The 13,116-nt window shown below is 49.4% G+C and overlaps 1 long non-coding RNA gene across 1 annotated transcript; it reads left to right on the top strand.

Moving 5' to 3' along the window:
* The first annotated feature begins 153 nt into the window (after positions 1–153).
* On the top strand, positions 154–904 carry LOC115282707. Its single transcript, XR_003904724.1, has 2 exons — positions 154–246; positions 628–904. It is a non-coding gene; the product is annotated as an uncharacterized LOC115282707 (long non-coding RNA).
* The last annotated feature ends 12,212 nt before the right edge of the window (positions 905–13,116 follow it).

Here is a 13,116-nt window from a genome sequence, read left to right as displayed (position 1 = left end):
GCCGCTCGCAGCCGCCACCGCCGCAGCCGCCGCCGACCGGAGGGCGCATGCGCCAGGCGGGGAGCGGGCGGGAGCGAACCGGGAGCGGAGAGGAGGGAGGCGGGCCGCGCTATTGTGAAAGGGGCCGCCGCTGCCCCGTGCGGGGGCGGGGAGGGGGCCGCGGGGGCCCTGGGCGCTGGGGGCCGGCGAGGGGAGGCCAGGGATGTGGGGCGAGGACCCAGGAGCCCGCGGAGGAGCGAGGCGAAGGTGGGCTGGGGAAGGAGGGGGGTACTCAGGGGACGGTCGCGGGGAGGGAAGAAAGGGCGAAGGCGGCTTTGGGAAGATGGGGAATGCGGAGGTTCCCCGGGAAAAAGGAGCGCAAGAGAATGGAGAGGAGGGCAGGGGGCTGCAGGAGCAGACGAGCCCTTCGGGGCAGTGTACGGAGCGCTCCCCGTACCCGGCCTGCGCTGGGCGGCCCCTTCCCCGGGCACCTTGGCAGCCGGCCCGGCCCTCGCCGGAGGGCCCCTGCGGCCCCGGCAGCAGCACCGCACGCCTCCTGGACCAGAGTCAGGATTCGGGCTCCTGTCTGAGCCTGTGGGTGTTTCCTGGGGGGTAGAATTCTAACCCCTCCACCCCTCCACTCCCCAGCAGCCCCACTGTGGTCTGGGAGAGAATGAAGTTCTTTGTCTCTAAGGGATCCAGACCAGAAACGGAGGGACCGCTGGTTCCCAGAGGGAGGAAAATCCATGATGTCTGCTGCCTAGGGAGTTCTTGCCACAACCTCCCTGGAATGAAGGATTGCCAACTACCGACAGTTCTTTCTCAACGGCCGTCTCTCCAGCCTTCTTAAGTCACTTCTAGCATCTGCTGGAGGTTCCTGAAGAGTCGATGCAAAAATCTCAGAAGGAATTTTTATCACTTTTAAGTTTGTTTGTTTATTTATTTATTTTAGTAGTTTCCACACCCAGTGTGGGGATTGAACTCACTATCCCAAGATCAAGAGTCTCTTGCTCTTCCTCCTGAGCCAGCCAAGCGCCCCAAGGATTTCTGTCTTTACTGGGAATAGGAATACTTTAGGATTCTCTCTTATGTGGAGCACTTCCTATCTCTCAATGTTCTGTGTGTGTGTGTGTGTGTGTGTGTGTGTGCACGCGCGTGTCTCAATTTCCATGTAACTTTAACCAGCAAGTCCTCAGTTCCTTGTGGGAAAACTTTTAAATAGTTTTAATTGATTGTTTTTCTGTTGAGGTGTATTTTTTTTCAATCCATATGAAGATGGAGATGACTAACATTCTTTGGCCTCATGTGAAAACCTCTAATTAAAACTATGTCTCGGCCTTGTGGGCCCAAGCGTGAAGCACTGGAAGTTTTACACAAGTGGGTGTGCATGTGCTAAGATGTCGAGAGAGTCCCAGCCCTCTTCCACCAGACTGTATGGCCTAAGATCTGCAAAGGAAGTATTGGGGTTAGGGATACCAATAAAGGGGGGTGTGGTGGCAGGCACCTGGAATATGGTGTTCTTTTTCAGTGTCAAGACTTCCAATTCCATCTCTACACTGACAACTCCCAAATTTATTATCTTCTTCCCAGACTCATCCCTTAATCATATATCCAATTGTCTAGGAGACATATCCACTTAGATGTCTAACCAGCATTTCAGACTTATATCTAAAATCTCACTCCTGAATTTCCCTCATCCAAATCCTACTTCTACAGCCTTCCTCTCTTTCTCTCTCACCTATATCCACTCAATCTCTAATTCCACTGCCCTTCAAAATATATATCCATGATCCCACACCTTCACATACCACAACTTCCACCTTTGTCTTAGTTATAGTCATATCATACCTTTCTATTGCTGTAACCTTGTAATTAGTCCTTCAGTTTCAACCTTTGCCTTAAGTCTGTTCTCAAGATGGCAGCCATAGTGATTCTGATAAGACATGAGTGAGATCGTGTTTTTTCTCTGCTAAAAATCCTCTCCTGGCTTCCCATCTTACTTGGAGGAAAAACCAAAATCATTATGGCCTACAAGATGTGGCCCTCTGGTACTGCTCTGACTTCAATTCCTACTCTTCTCTCCCTTATTCACTCTCCTGCCACACTCCACTCTTTGCTGTCCTTCAGACACACCTGGTATTTGCCTTCTCACATCCTTTGCCTTGTTATTCCCTCCACTCAGATCACTCTTCTTCCCAAGATCCACATGCCCTCCTATCACTTCCTTCAGTTCTTAACTGAATATCATCTCTTCATCAGACCTTATCTGGTCACCACCCTATGTGAACTCACACACCCCTCCAAACTCCCTCCCTTGCTTTTCTGCTTTATTTTTCTCCTTCCTTAATACCTTCAAACATGTAATTACCTTGTTTGTATCTTCTCCCACTAGAATATAAGCTTCATGTTTTTTCACTGCTGTACCATTAGCACCTAGAACCATACCTGGCACAAAGTAGGCACATTCATTGAATGAATAAATGAGCAATATTGTTATATTAAGAGAAAGCATCTTCCCTTGACCTTTAGCTTGGTTGACAGTGACAATTATAACATTAATATAGTAAAAGTGAAATCTAGGGAAAAATGTGTCTAAGAGTACAGAGAAGATAGGACACACCATCTGGAAGGAGTTAAGGAAGTGGCAACTGAGGTAGGTCTTAAAGGTCGAGACCATAGGAAGACATTTCAGACAGAAGTGAGAACATTACAAAGGCATGGGATAAAAGGATAGATTGGAGTAAATGAGAGGAATTGGCTGGAGTTTAGCTTGGATAGCAGAGAAGTATAGGGGATAAAGCAGGTAAAGTGGGTTGAGAACAAATTATGAGGTCCAGCCAAGGAATGGATAATTTGCCAGCCAAAGTGAAGCATCAAAGGATTTCCAGCAAAGTAAGGAATGACCAGATTTGTTTTTGAAAGCTAATTTCAATATTTGTATCTTTGCACCAAAGGCAGGAGGCCAGTGTGAAGGCTGTTACCCAAAGTGTGAGATGACACGTGGTGAATCTAAGATACTAGTGGTATGTGGTCCTGTGTCATCAGCATCACTGGGAACTTGTTAGAAATGCAAATTCTCAGGCCTCTCACTTTAGACCTAAAGAATCAGAAACGCTGGGATGAGACTCAGCAGTCCGTGTTTTAACAAGCCTTCCAGGTGATTCTGATACCCCCTCAAGTTTGAAAACTTTCCAGAGTTGGCTGACCAATTTTTGTTGTTGTTGTTGTTGTTGTTGTTGTTTTTAAAGTAATCTCTGCACCCAACTAGGGCTCAAACTCAGAACCTGAGATCAAGAGTGGCATGTTCCACCTACTGAGCCAGCCAGGCACCCCTTAGCCTTCCTATTCTTAAAGGGCCAGACAGTAAATATTTTAGGCTTTGGCAGTCATGGGGCTCTTGCACTATTCAACTCTGCTATTGTATTGCAAAAGACTTAAGGGTGAATAAGGGTGGCTTATGACAAATGTTAATCTAAGGTACCACGGTTGTGGAGATACAGAGGGAAAGGCAGGTGGAGGCCTCTGGGTGGCTCAGTTAATTGAGCATCCAACTCTTGATTTCAGCTCAGGTCATGATCTCACAGTTTCCAGGATCGAGCGCCATGTCTTAGGACTTTGCGCTGACAGCATGGTGCCTGTTTGGGATTCTCTGTCTGCCTCTCTATCTGATCCAAAGTGAGACTCTTAATGAACGGAGGCACCCAGGTGCCTCCAAATCTGTTTTTCTTTTTTTTAATGTTTACTTATTTTGAGGCGGGGGGAGAGAATACCAATACCAAGCAGGCTCCATGTTGTCACCACAGAGCCCAACGCGGGGCTCAAACTCACAAACTGTGAGATCCTGGGGTGCCAGGGTGGCTCAGTCGGTTAAGCCTCCGACTTCGGCTCAGGTCAGATCTCACGTTTGTGGGTTCGAGCCCCGCGTCAGGCTCTGTGCTGACAGCTAGCTCAGGGCCTGGAGCCTGCTTCCGGTTCTGTCTCCTTCTCTCTCTGCACCTCCCCCTCTCATGCTCTGTCTCTCTCTGTATCAAAAATAAGTAAAACATTAAAAACAAAACAAAACAAAACAAAACTGTGAGATCCTGACCTGAGTCGAAATCAAGAGTTGGACACTTAGAGGTGCCTAGGTTCATGGGTTCAAGCCCCGTGTCAGGCTCCGTGCTGACGGTTCAGAGCTCTCTCTCTCTCGCTCTGCCCCTCCCTGGCACTTGCTCTCATTCTCTCTCTCAAAAATAAATAAAACATTTAAAAAAATTTTTTTAAATCTTAACTCTGTTTCTCAAAATAAATAAAACATTAAAAATTTATTTAAAAAATTCTTAGCTTTGTTTAGCTTGTAGCAAATACAAAAAGAAACATTGGGCTGGATTTGGCACTCAGGCTGCAGTTTGCTACCACCAGTCTAGAGACCAATAGACCAAACTGGAACCAATCTACAACAAAATGGAGAAAACAAAGCAAACAAACAGAAAAACCTACTATGTAGTACCCATGTAAATCAATGCAGGGTGGCTTAGAACTGTTATTTATTCTGAGATTATATGTTTCCTATTCTGTGTGTGTTAAAATATACTTGCTTTTGTGAAATAATAGTGATAGTAAATAGCAATTGGTGGTAGTTTTTTTACTGTCCTTACTTGGCAAAACAGAATACGGCAATTCTACATAAGTCCCCCACATTTTTTTTCCCTGGAAACTTTACAGCTCCAAAGTCTAATATTTCACTACTCCAAACTAAGTAAACATGCTTTTCTCCTCCAAAGCCAAAAGGCTGGACTTTTTGGATTTGGAGGTCTGATATTCTTGATCTCAAGTCACAGGATGAGGTAGATAAATCACCAGAAAACTTAACCCTGGGAAAAGAAGCTCTTCTAAGAATTCTTGCTTCCAAATCATTAGATTTTTAAACTGTGGTAATCCCTGAACTAAAACACATAAGAGCCCTGGTATCAAAGAGTAAAGGCCAGAGGGAGAAAAGTGGAGCTGCCTACTGTGAGAGCACCTAGCAAAACCAGGAGACCCATAAACAATCCTCTGCCTATTTTATCCATAATGAACTAATGACCATTCCCTTTTGCCCTCTGGCTAAGGGTATGGTTGGAGTTAAAGCCAAACACTATCACTACTCTAAGGATTTAGGATGGCGGAATTCCACTTCTATGACCCACATTCCTGGAAGGGAGTGCCTATGGCGTGGAAAGAGCAGGTAGCAAGCCCTGTTACCTGTTTGGGTCTTGGTTTCCCCAAGAAAATTGAAGTAGATCATCACTAAGAGCCCTTCCAGCTTAAAGACTGTATGAAGTTGAATTTCCCTGCTAACAGTGGGGCAGAACTAGGTAGTAAAAAGAGGCTTGTTTTGGCTTCTCCCCAAGGAGAGAGAGGATTGATCTGGGCGGCTTCCTGAGGCTCTTGGAAAGGTAAATAAAGACTGATGTTGCGTGGCTGGCATTAGCCCAGCTCCACATGGCTCTGAAATGAGACCACCGGAGAGAGGCCACCTTTCCCTTCTCCGAAAGGTTGGGGGATGGGGAACCAGCACCGAGCCACGGAGGTTTCCGGCTCCGAAGCTCGATATGGCTCAAGCTCTTTCTGGCAGAAACCCTGCCCTGCGTTCCAGGACTCCGCGAGCAGGACGCGAGTGTGCCGCTCCCTTCTCCCCTCTGCAGGGCCCTCTCTGAGGGCAGGACACACCCTCTCCGCCGCCGTTTTTTTTTTTTTTAATAAAATCACAACTCAAATTTGGGTATTTTTCTCCTATTGCCAGCCCCGCCAAAATTTTCAGCGTGCTCCGCCCACTCCACGTGGACCTCCCTTCCCTGTCCCAGCAACCCCTGCGAAATCCCCCCCAGCACGTGACCAATTGTTATGTTTTCTTCCCGGGGCTCCCTTTTCTCTGGCACCAATGACTGAACAAAAGTGCCCCCTTCAGGGTGAATGTGGGGCAGCAACCTGGGGAGAAAGGGAAAAGTTGATTGAGGTGTGCAGTGCAAGAGGGGAATGTGGCTGTATCTCTTAAAATGATTTCATGCCGTATAGCTCGCTGCTCAATAACATTAAGGATCATGCAATTTAAAAGATGAGGTGGGGTGCCTGGGTGGCTCACTCGGTTGGTCCTCCTGCTCTTGACTTCAGCTCATGTCATGATTTTGTGGTTTGTGGGTTTGAGCCCCAGGGTAGGGCTCCTCCTGACAGTGCAGAGCCTGCTTGGGATTCTCTCTTCCCTGCTCATGTGCCCTTTCTCTCTCTCTCTAAATAAATAAACTTAAAAAATAAAAGTAAATAAAACAGGCAATTCAAGAGCAGCAGGGATATCATCAAAGAAAACGGCTTTGGGGGTGGAGTTGGATGAAGTTTTAGTCCCTCAGTGCACAGTTGGTTACCTCTACTCCAACTCCTATTTCCCTTAGAGTTCTTCATTGTTGTTGGCAGAGCTCTCTGAGATCCTCAGATACCAGAAAAGAACCGAGAGTTCTTTAATTACAGGCTGGATAATGGGAACACGGCTTCTCCTAGAGTGAATGTTTTGCTTCTTGCCTCCTCCACCACCTCCCCTTCCCCAACAACACTGGAAGCAGTTCTTCCTCTGTGAGCTAGTATTCCTCGAGAGCTGACATAAATTATTACCAAAGCAGAGTCTCTTTTCTCAGCATTAAGGACATTTTCCCGAATAGGAAGAGCACAGGGGATCATGTTGGAGGGAAAGGTGGGGAGGACAGCAAAATTAGTCCAGTGGGAAGTCTTGATCCATGGAACAAGAGGACTAACCAGGAAAAGTTGGAATATAGGTAAAATGAAACCAAACAGAGGGAACTGGTTTTCTTTGGAAAACGATTCTGACCTAGCTCTGTCCATCTGCCTTCCCACTCCTTTTCCCCACATGAGATGTGAGGTTGAGAGGTTGCAAGGGGAATTGGAATGATAGAAGGCGTGTGCTTGGAAGCTGACCAGGGGAAAGAGTTATCTATCAGCAGTGCTCAGGAAGGAAGGGTAGGGAATGGCAAATTTAAAATCAGAATTATCTGGATGCCTGGGTGACTCAGTCAGTTAAGTGTCTAACTCTTGATTTTGTCTCAGGTCATGATCCCAGCGTTTATGGGCTCAAGCCCCTCATGCACTGTCAGTGCAGAATCTGCTTGAGATTGTCTCCCTCTCTCTCAGCCCCTCCCCACTTGTTCTCTATCTCTCAAAATAAACATTTTTTAAAAATTAAAAATAGGGGCGCCTGGGTGGCTCAGTTGCATTCAACTTTGGCTCAGGTCATGATCTCGAAGTCAGTGAGTTGGAGCCCAGTGTCAGGCTCTGTGCTGACAGCTCATTTAAAACATTTAAATGACATTTAAAAAATTTTTTTAAATAAAACATTAAAAAAATCAGAATTATCACAGGGCCATTTGTCCCTCAAAGTCATAGAGGTCATGAATGGTAGTCCAAGAGCTACGGGTCCTGGGGCTCAAAGAGGGGGACCTTATTATAGCCAAGTAGCCGGCTCTCCAGGGGCATGTTAAGGAGCAGTGTGTGGAAGGGAATGGGAGGTGTCCTAGGGGACCTATTTTCAAGGGAAACAGCCGAAAAGCGAGTTAAGCTAGAACATTAAAGACTAGGGACACTTGCTCTCCTATAACTCAGCATCTGTCAACACTCCCATTACCAGGTGCTATTTCCAGAGTCCAGCGTTTAGAGGAGGAAAAGGGAGGGGCCCCGGTGGCGAGACAGAGGGAGACGCGTTAGGCTCCTCCCCCTGCCCAGCTGCAGTTCCAGAGTTTCGCCACTCGGGGGCTCCCGAGCTCAACCACAGCCCCGGAGCGAGGGAGGAAGAGAGAGAACCTCCAGAGGACAGCGTTGAGACGTCATTGACAGCCCTGCTCAGAGAGGTGACCTGGAGGTCATCTGCTCTGAAGCTACAAACCCTTCGCATGGACGTTGGGAAGGAATCCTGCCTCAACCCTCTCTCTAAAAGGGACTTGTGGCACTGGGAACTAGCTCCCACCTCTTACCCTCACCCTCTTCTCTGTGGTCATTTCCTCCCCCACGTGTTTCCTTCCCTTCTCGCTGTCCTCCGGGTGGGAGCACCACCACCATCTCCCCCCACTCCCCCCAACCCCCCAGCTTGTCAGAGTCCTGAGGAATGCTCTCACCCTGGCTGGGTGCCCGGCTGTGGACTTCCTGGGCTTTGGGGGTGGGGCTTGGCGGAGGGGAAGCCCTTTGGAGAGGAGAGCCATCCAGTCCTGCCCTGCCTGCGTGCTCTCTCCCTCATGAGCGCGCTCTCGCTCTCTCGCTCTCTCGCTCTCTCTCCCTCTCTCTCCCTCTCTCTGCTAAGTAAAAGGCTCATCTATCATTCTCTGTCACCACCACCTAATCCCCCCCTACACACACACACACACACACACACACACACAATAGCGTTTCCTTGCCAGGGCAAAACATCCACAATCTGGAGGCGATGGACATGCTAAATACTGTGGTTTATAGTGAGAGAGAGGCAAAACACCTATTTCAGAACCTGCCTTCCTGTGCCAGGAGTCTATAGCAGGGAGAGGTTCAACTGCCAGGGTCCTGAGGTAAGGGGTTTGTAAATGGTAATTTGGTTGTGGGGCTTCTTCTGGATCCTTCTCAGAACCTCAGATCTCAGGAAGTACATGGGTCTCTATATAGTAAAGCTCGGGAGTGGATTTCTGCATATCTGACCACCTCTACTCAGCCTTCATATCCTGAAAGAAATCAGTTAAAATCTGAACTCACTGGTCCACATCAAGGCCAAGGTAATCTTTCCAGCCAGCTGCAGCAGACGGGGGTGGGTTCAGCAAGAATGGGGAGCAGGCAGAAACCAGTTCCAAATCTAGTGAATAGAGACCAGGACTGTCAGAGACCTCTGGCTCCCATCCAAGGGGTCACTGCTCGGAAATGTTTTAGTATTCGAGGTTTTGATTGTCTTCTGCTGTTGTCCACAAATGACAAAGTGAAACTCAGTCCTGCAGTACCCCTCGCCTTGCGGTCCCTCAGTGCCACTTTTGCAGCCAGTCTCCCTGACGTCATCTGCAGACCTGTGCCAGATTCCCAAGTTCCTATCTTGAAACCTCAGCCCCCACACCCAGGGCCTAGGGGAGAGCTGATGTAGGTCACTGCGGCTGAGCCTGCAGGGCTGTCTGCTCCTTGAGCCCAAAGCCTTTCAGGCACAGAAAGGAACCCTTGCAGAGACAAGTGAGAGAAAGGTCTCTATGAGAACAGAGGAAAGAATGTATTTCTCAAAAAAGGAATCAGGGAGAGGCCAGGAGTCAACGAGTCATGCTTGAGACAGTAATGGGAGCTCTGCTCCTAAGGGGCAATGTGTGATGGAGGAGAAAAGACCAGAGGAGAGGGGCCGTGCCTCACTTTTGTTCTGTTTGCCTGTGAAAGGGAGCCCTTCTGATCTGATGCCCATTCCCCCATATCGCTCTGGTTTGACGCAGGTTTCATTCTCAGGAGCCTTTGTGATTTGCCTTAGAGACCTTCTGCTTCCTCTGGTCAGTTTCTGGGTCTCAGGAAGCTGGAGTAAGCCAGAATTGTCCCCACCTCCCCCATTGAAAGACTTTTCCTGCTTGTTATCTGTTAAACTCATTTTGCCTGGGGTACTTCCAACCCTCTGGGACCTCTTTCCTTTTCTTGGCTCTCCCTACCCCTGTCTCTGAGATCCCCAGGAGTGTGTGTGTGTGTGTGTGTGTGTGTGTGTGTGTGCGCGCACACATGCGTGCACACACCCATACATGGTGCTCATATTTTCTTAGTTATGTGTGGGGAGTCAAGGACCTATGGCTCTAACTAGCTAGGGGTTCCCAGAGCCAGCAAAAATAGACAAGGGACCAATTTCTACCTTCAGCCTCAAAACAATTTAAACCGAAATCAACCGTTCTAATAGGATCCTCAGGACAGGGAGAAAAGTAGGTAAGGAGGAGAAAGGATATAATAATTACCACCCTAGCCTTCACTTCCTTTGTTCTTCCCTGGTACCTTCCCGTCCCTTTATCAGATCTCAGTCACTCATTTTCCTACTACTTAGCCTGCTCTCATTTCTAGAATCCTCGTATACAGTAGGCGCTCAATAAACACTTTTTATACTGAGTCAAACTGAATCTGGTTGTGTTCTCTGGCTAAACTTAGATGAAGAAGCACAAAAGGGGAAGGTGGGCATTCCCCCAGATCCTGGGCTAGATCCTGCAGGACTGACTGCTAGGGAACAAAGAGCTCAGAGCAGTGCTTCTCAGACCTGAGCATGCATCTGAATCACCTGCAGGGCTGGTGACAACCCAGATTGCTGGCCTCTACTGCCAGAGTTTCTGATTCAGTTGGCCTGGGATGGGACCTGAGAGTTTGCATTTCTAACGGGTTCCCCAATGACGCTGACCCCACTACTAATCCTGGACCACCAGCAGATCCTGAGAATCACTGCGTTAGGGTGGTTGCCCCAATGCTCACCATGGGGACCTGTTTGGTTTCCAATATTACATAGTTTAAGAGGAAGAAACAGGTGAGAATTGGAAACACGTGACTTCTGCTCAGCCCTCAACCCCAACATGGATAGGGATCTAAGAAAGATAGGGCAAGGGCGAGAAGAAGTCTGTGTCGGACTGATGATCTCTTCTGTGTCGTTTAAAATAGTCTGTCGACTCCATCCTTGTTGAAAGTCACTTCCCAAAAACATGTTTTGCAGTAGGAGCAAAGGAGCACTAGGAATTTCCTGTGGCGAGGCAGCACCAGTGTGGGGAGGGGAGAGGCAGTGCTGGGAGGGGAGAGGCAGTGCTGAGCAAGAGAGAGCCTTCCCTTGGCTCGGGCAGGGCCACGTGCCCCACCCCCTCGCTCGCACATGTCTCCGCCACCACCGCCGCAGCAGCCGGGCTGTTTATGAGCGAGTTGTTGTGGTAGAAATGGAGCAGGCTGCACATGCCCAGGCCATGTGACCCGGCAGCCCGCGTGAGCCTGGGCCGGCACAAACACCCTCGGCCCTGCCATCCGCGGGCCAGAGAAACAGGAGAGAAGATGGGGAAGGAGCAAAAGGGCACTAGGCTCCCTTCTCCTTATCTCTCTGCTCTTTATCCTGCTTCTGCCTCCTTTTGTCTCTCCTGAGCCACTGGGGGAGGAAATACCCAGGAAAGAAACAAGGTTTCTCCAGGCTATTCTCCTCCCAGGCAGCCCCTTGGCGTTTATACAGCCCAGAGCCCTAGGCCCCAAGGTGAACAAAGGGGCCTCCCCAAGCCAAGAGCACCGAGTGGCCAGCCTACCCCTGGAGTTGATGTGCCAAGACTTGGTTTCCCTGCAGCCTGGGCTCCCCAAACAGGCTGCCTGGTCCCCTCTTTCTAGGAAGGAGGATGCCACGCAGAGATGCAGCAAGTGCCCATTCCAGGATCAGAACAAAGAGAGTTCAGGGATTTGTGGGGTCAGGGACACGAAGCCAGGGTTCTTTCTGCAACAGTGGTCTGTGGGACAGGAAAAGGAAAGTCCCTTTGCCAACTGGGGATAGGGAGGAACTGAGGGCTGGGTGGGGTGGGGGGTGGGGGGATCTGGAAGAACTTCACACTAACCCCGGTCCAGCTGGAGAACAAACGCTAGTGTGAAAGAGAAGCTCAGCTTCCATCCTTCATGGAAGTGTCCCCTCCCATCCACCTGGCCCTCCCAGCCCCTTAGAGTCCTACTCCGAGGACTAACCCCAACCCCCCACTTCCGCCCTCTGCTCCGGCCCCCTGCCCGTGACCCCGTTTCTGAGCAGCAGCGCCTCTCCCTGGGATGTGAGACCGTGCTGGAGTCAGGCGGACAGTAGGTTACCAGGAACAAGCAAATGAAGCGATCACGACCCACATTTCCTCATCGCACCAAAACTTCGCAGATCCTGCATTGCAGAGCTAGCGGGTTTTTTTTTTTTTTAATCTCCGCTGGGCCCCTACACACGTCTGCATTTTTGCAACCAGCACAGATTTTTTTTTTCAGGGTGCAAACTGCGCATTCTAATGAGCTAAAGCTCCTTCCTGTGGCATTGAAAATCTCTTTGGCAAATTGCTTCTCCCCCCCTCACCCCCCCAACTTAGAAGAAGGGGGGGATCCCAAATTTGCAAAGTCGCATCCTCTCTCTCTCCTTCTCCTGCACCCCTCCCCCAAGATACTGCAGTCTTTCCGGCCCAACTCACAGCTGCAGACCAGGGGAGAGAGGGAAAGGATGGGAGGAGGGAAAATGAGCTTTCCTTCTTTCCATGCAGGCTGAGCTGGAGGGATGGGGGTTGCTTTTTTCCTGGGCAGCCCATTACACCCCCCTCTTTCCCTCCCCATCCCAGCCAGTGTTTATGTAAGCCTCCCAGAAGCTACACATGGCCCCTAACGTCTGCCCAGGCCATGGCTTCTCCGAGGTCCATCCTGCTCACGAGGACTGTCATGAGCCTCTGGCCTTCCTGGGCAGCTACACGGAGATCTGCAGTGGCCCAAGGAATGGGGAGACATTGGATGAAGAGAGAGTTTGAGCAAGAGCTTGTGGTAAGAGGTGGGAACAGAGGCAGGCACAGAGGACCCCCCCACCACACACTTCCCTGCATCTTTGCCCTACAGAGAGGCTCAAGGACAGACAGCAGGCCTTTGTGGGACCTGGACCTGGAAGAGAAAACCACCAGTAGTTTCCAGCAGCAACATGGCAAAGGTTGGACAGGATGGCCTTGGCACACCATGTGCTGGATGCCACCACCTCCCAGGCCAGGAGGAAGACCCCCATGCCAGAAAGAGGGTGCTCTGAGACCTAGTCTTCCACTGCCAAGGACAGCCCACGCACCTCCTGGATCCTGTCATGTGAGTGGGATTCTGGGCTCTGAAAGGAGAACCCTCCTTTCAGTTCCCCAAAGCATCTACTGCAGAAGCATCGACCTAGGATGGTGGATGGCTTTTGAAGGGCTGAACTTAGGAGTGCACTTTGCCCAAGCAGGTAAATGGAGAAGTGAGATGTTGTTTCCTAAGTGCTTTGTACACAAATTCTTTAGTGGCCTTCCCTACTCTCATTGAACCAATCTGTTCTTTTTCATTTTTTTAATTACAAATTTTTATTTTATTCCTATTTTTACAACATACTGGTTCAACATTTATATACATTACAAAGTGCTCACCACGTTAAGCATTGATACCATCTGTCAT

The sequence above is a fragment of the Suricata suricatta genome, chromosome 17 (assembly GCF_006229205.1).
Source record: "Suricata suricatta isolate VVHF042 chromosome 17, meerkat_22Aug2017_6uvM2_HiC, whole genome shotgun sequence".
Classification (NCBI taxonomy): domain Eukaryota; kingdom Metazoa; phylum Chordata; class Mammalia; order Carnivora; family Herpestidae; genus Suricata; species Suricata suricatta.
This window is presented reverse-complemented; position numbering and strand designations above follow the sequence as displayed.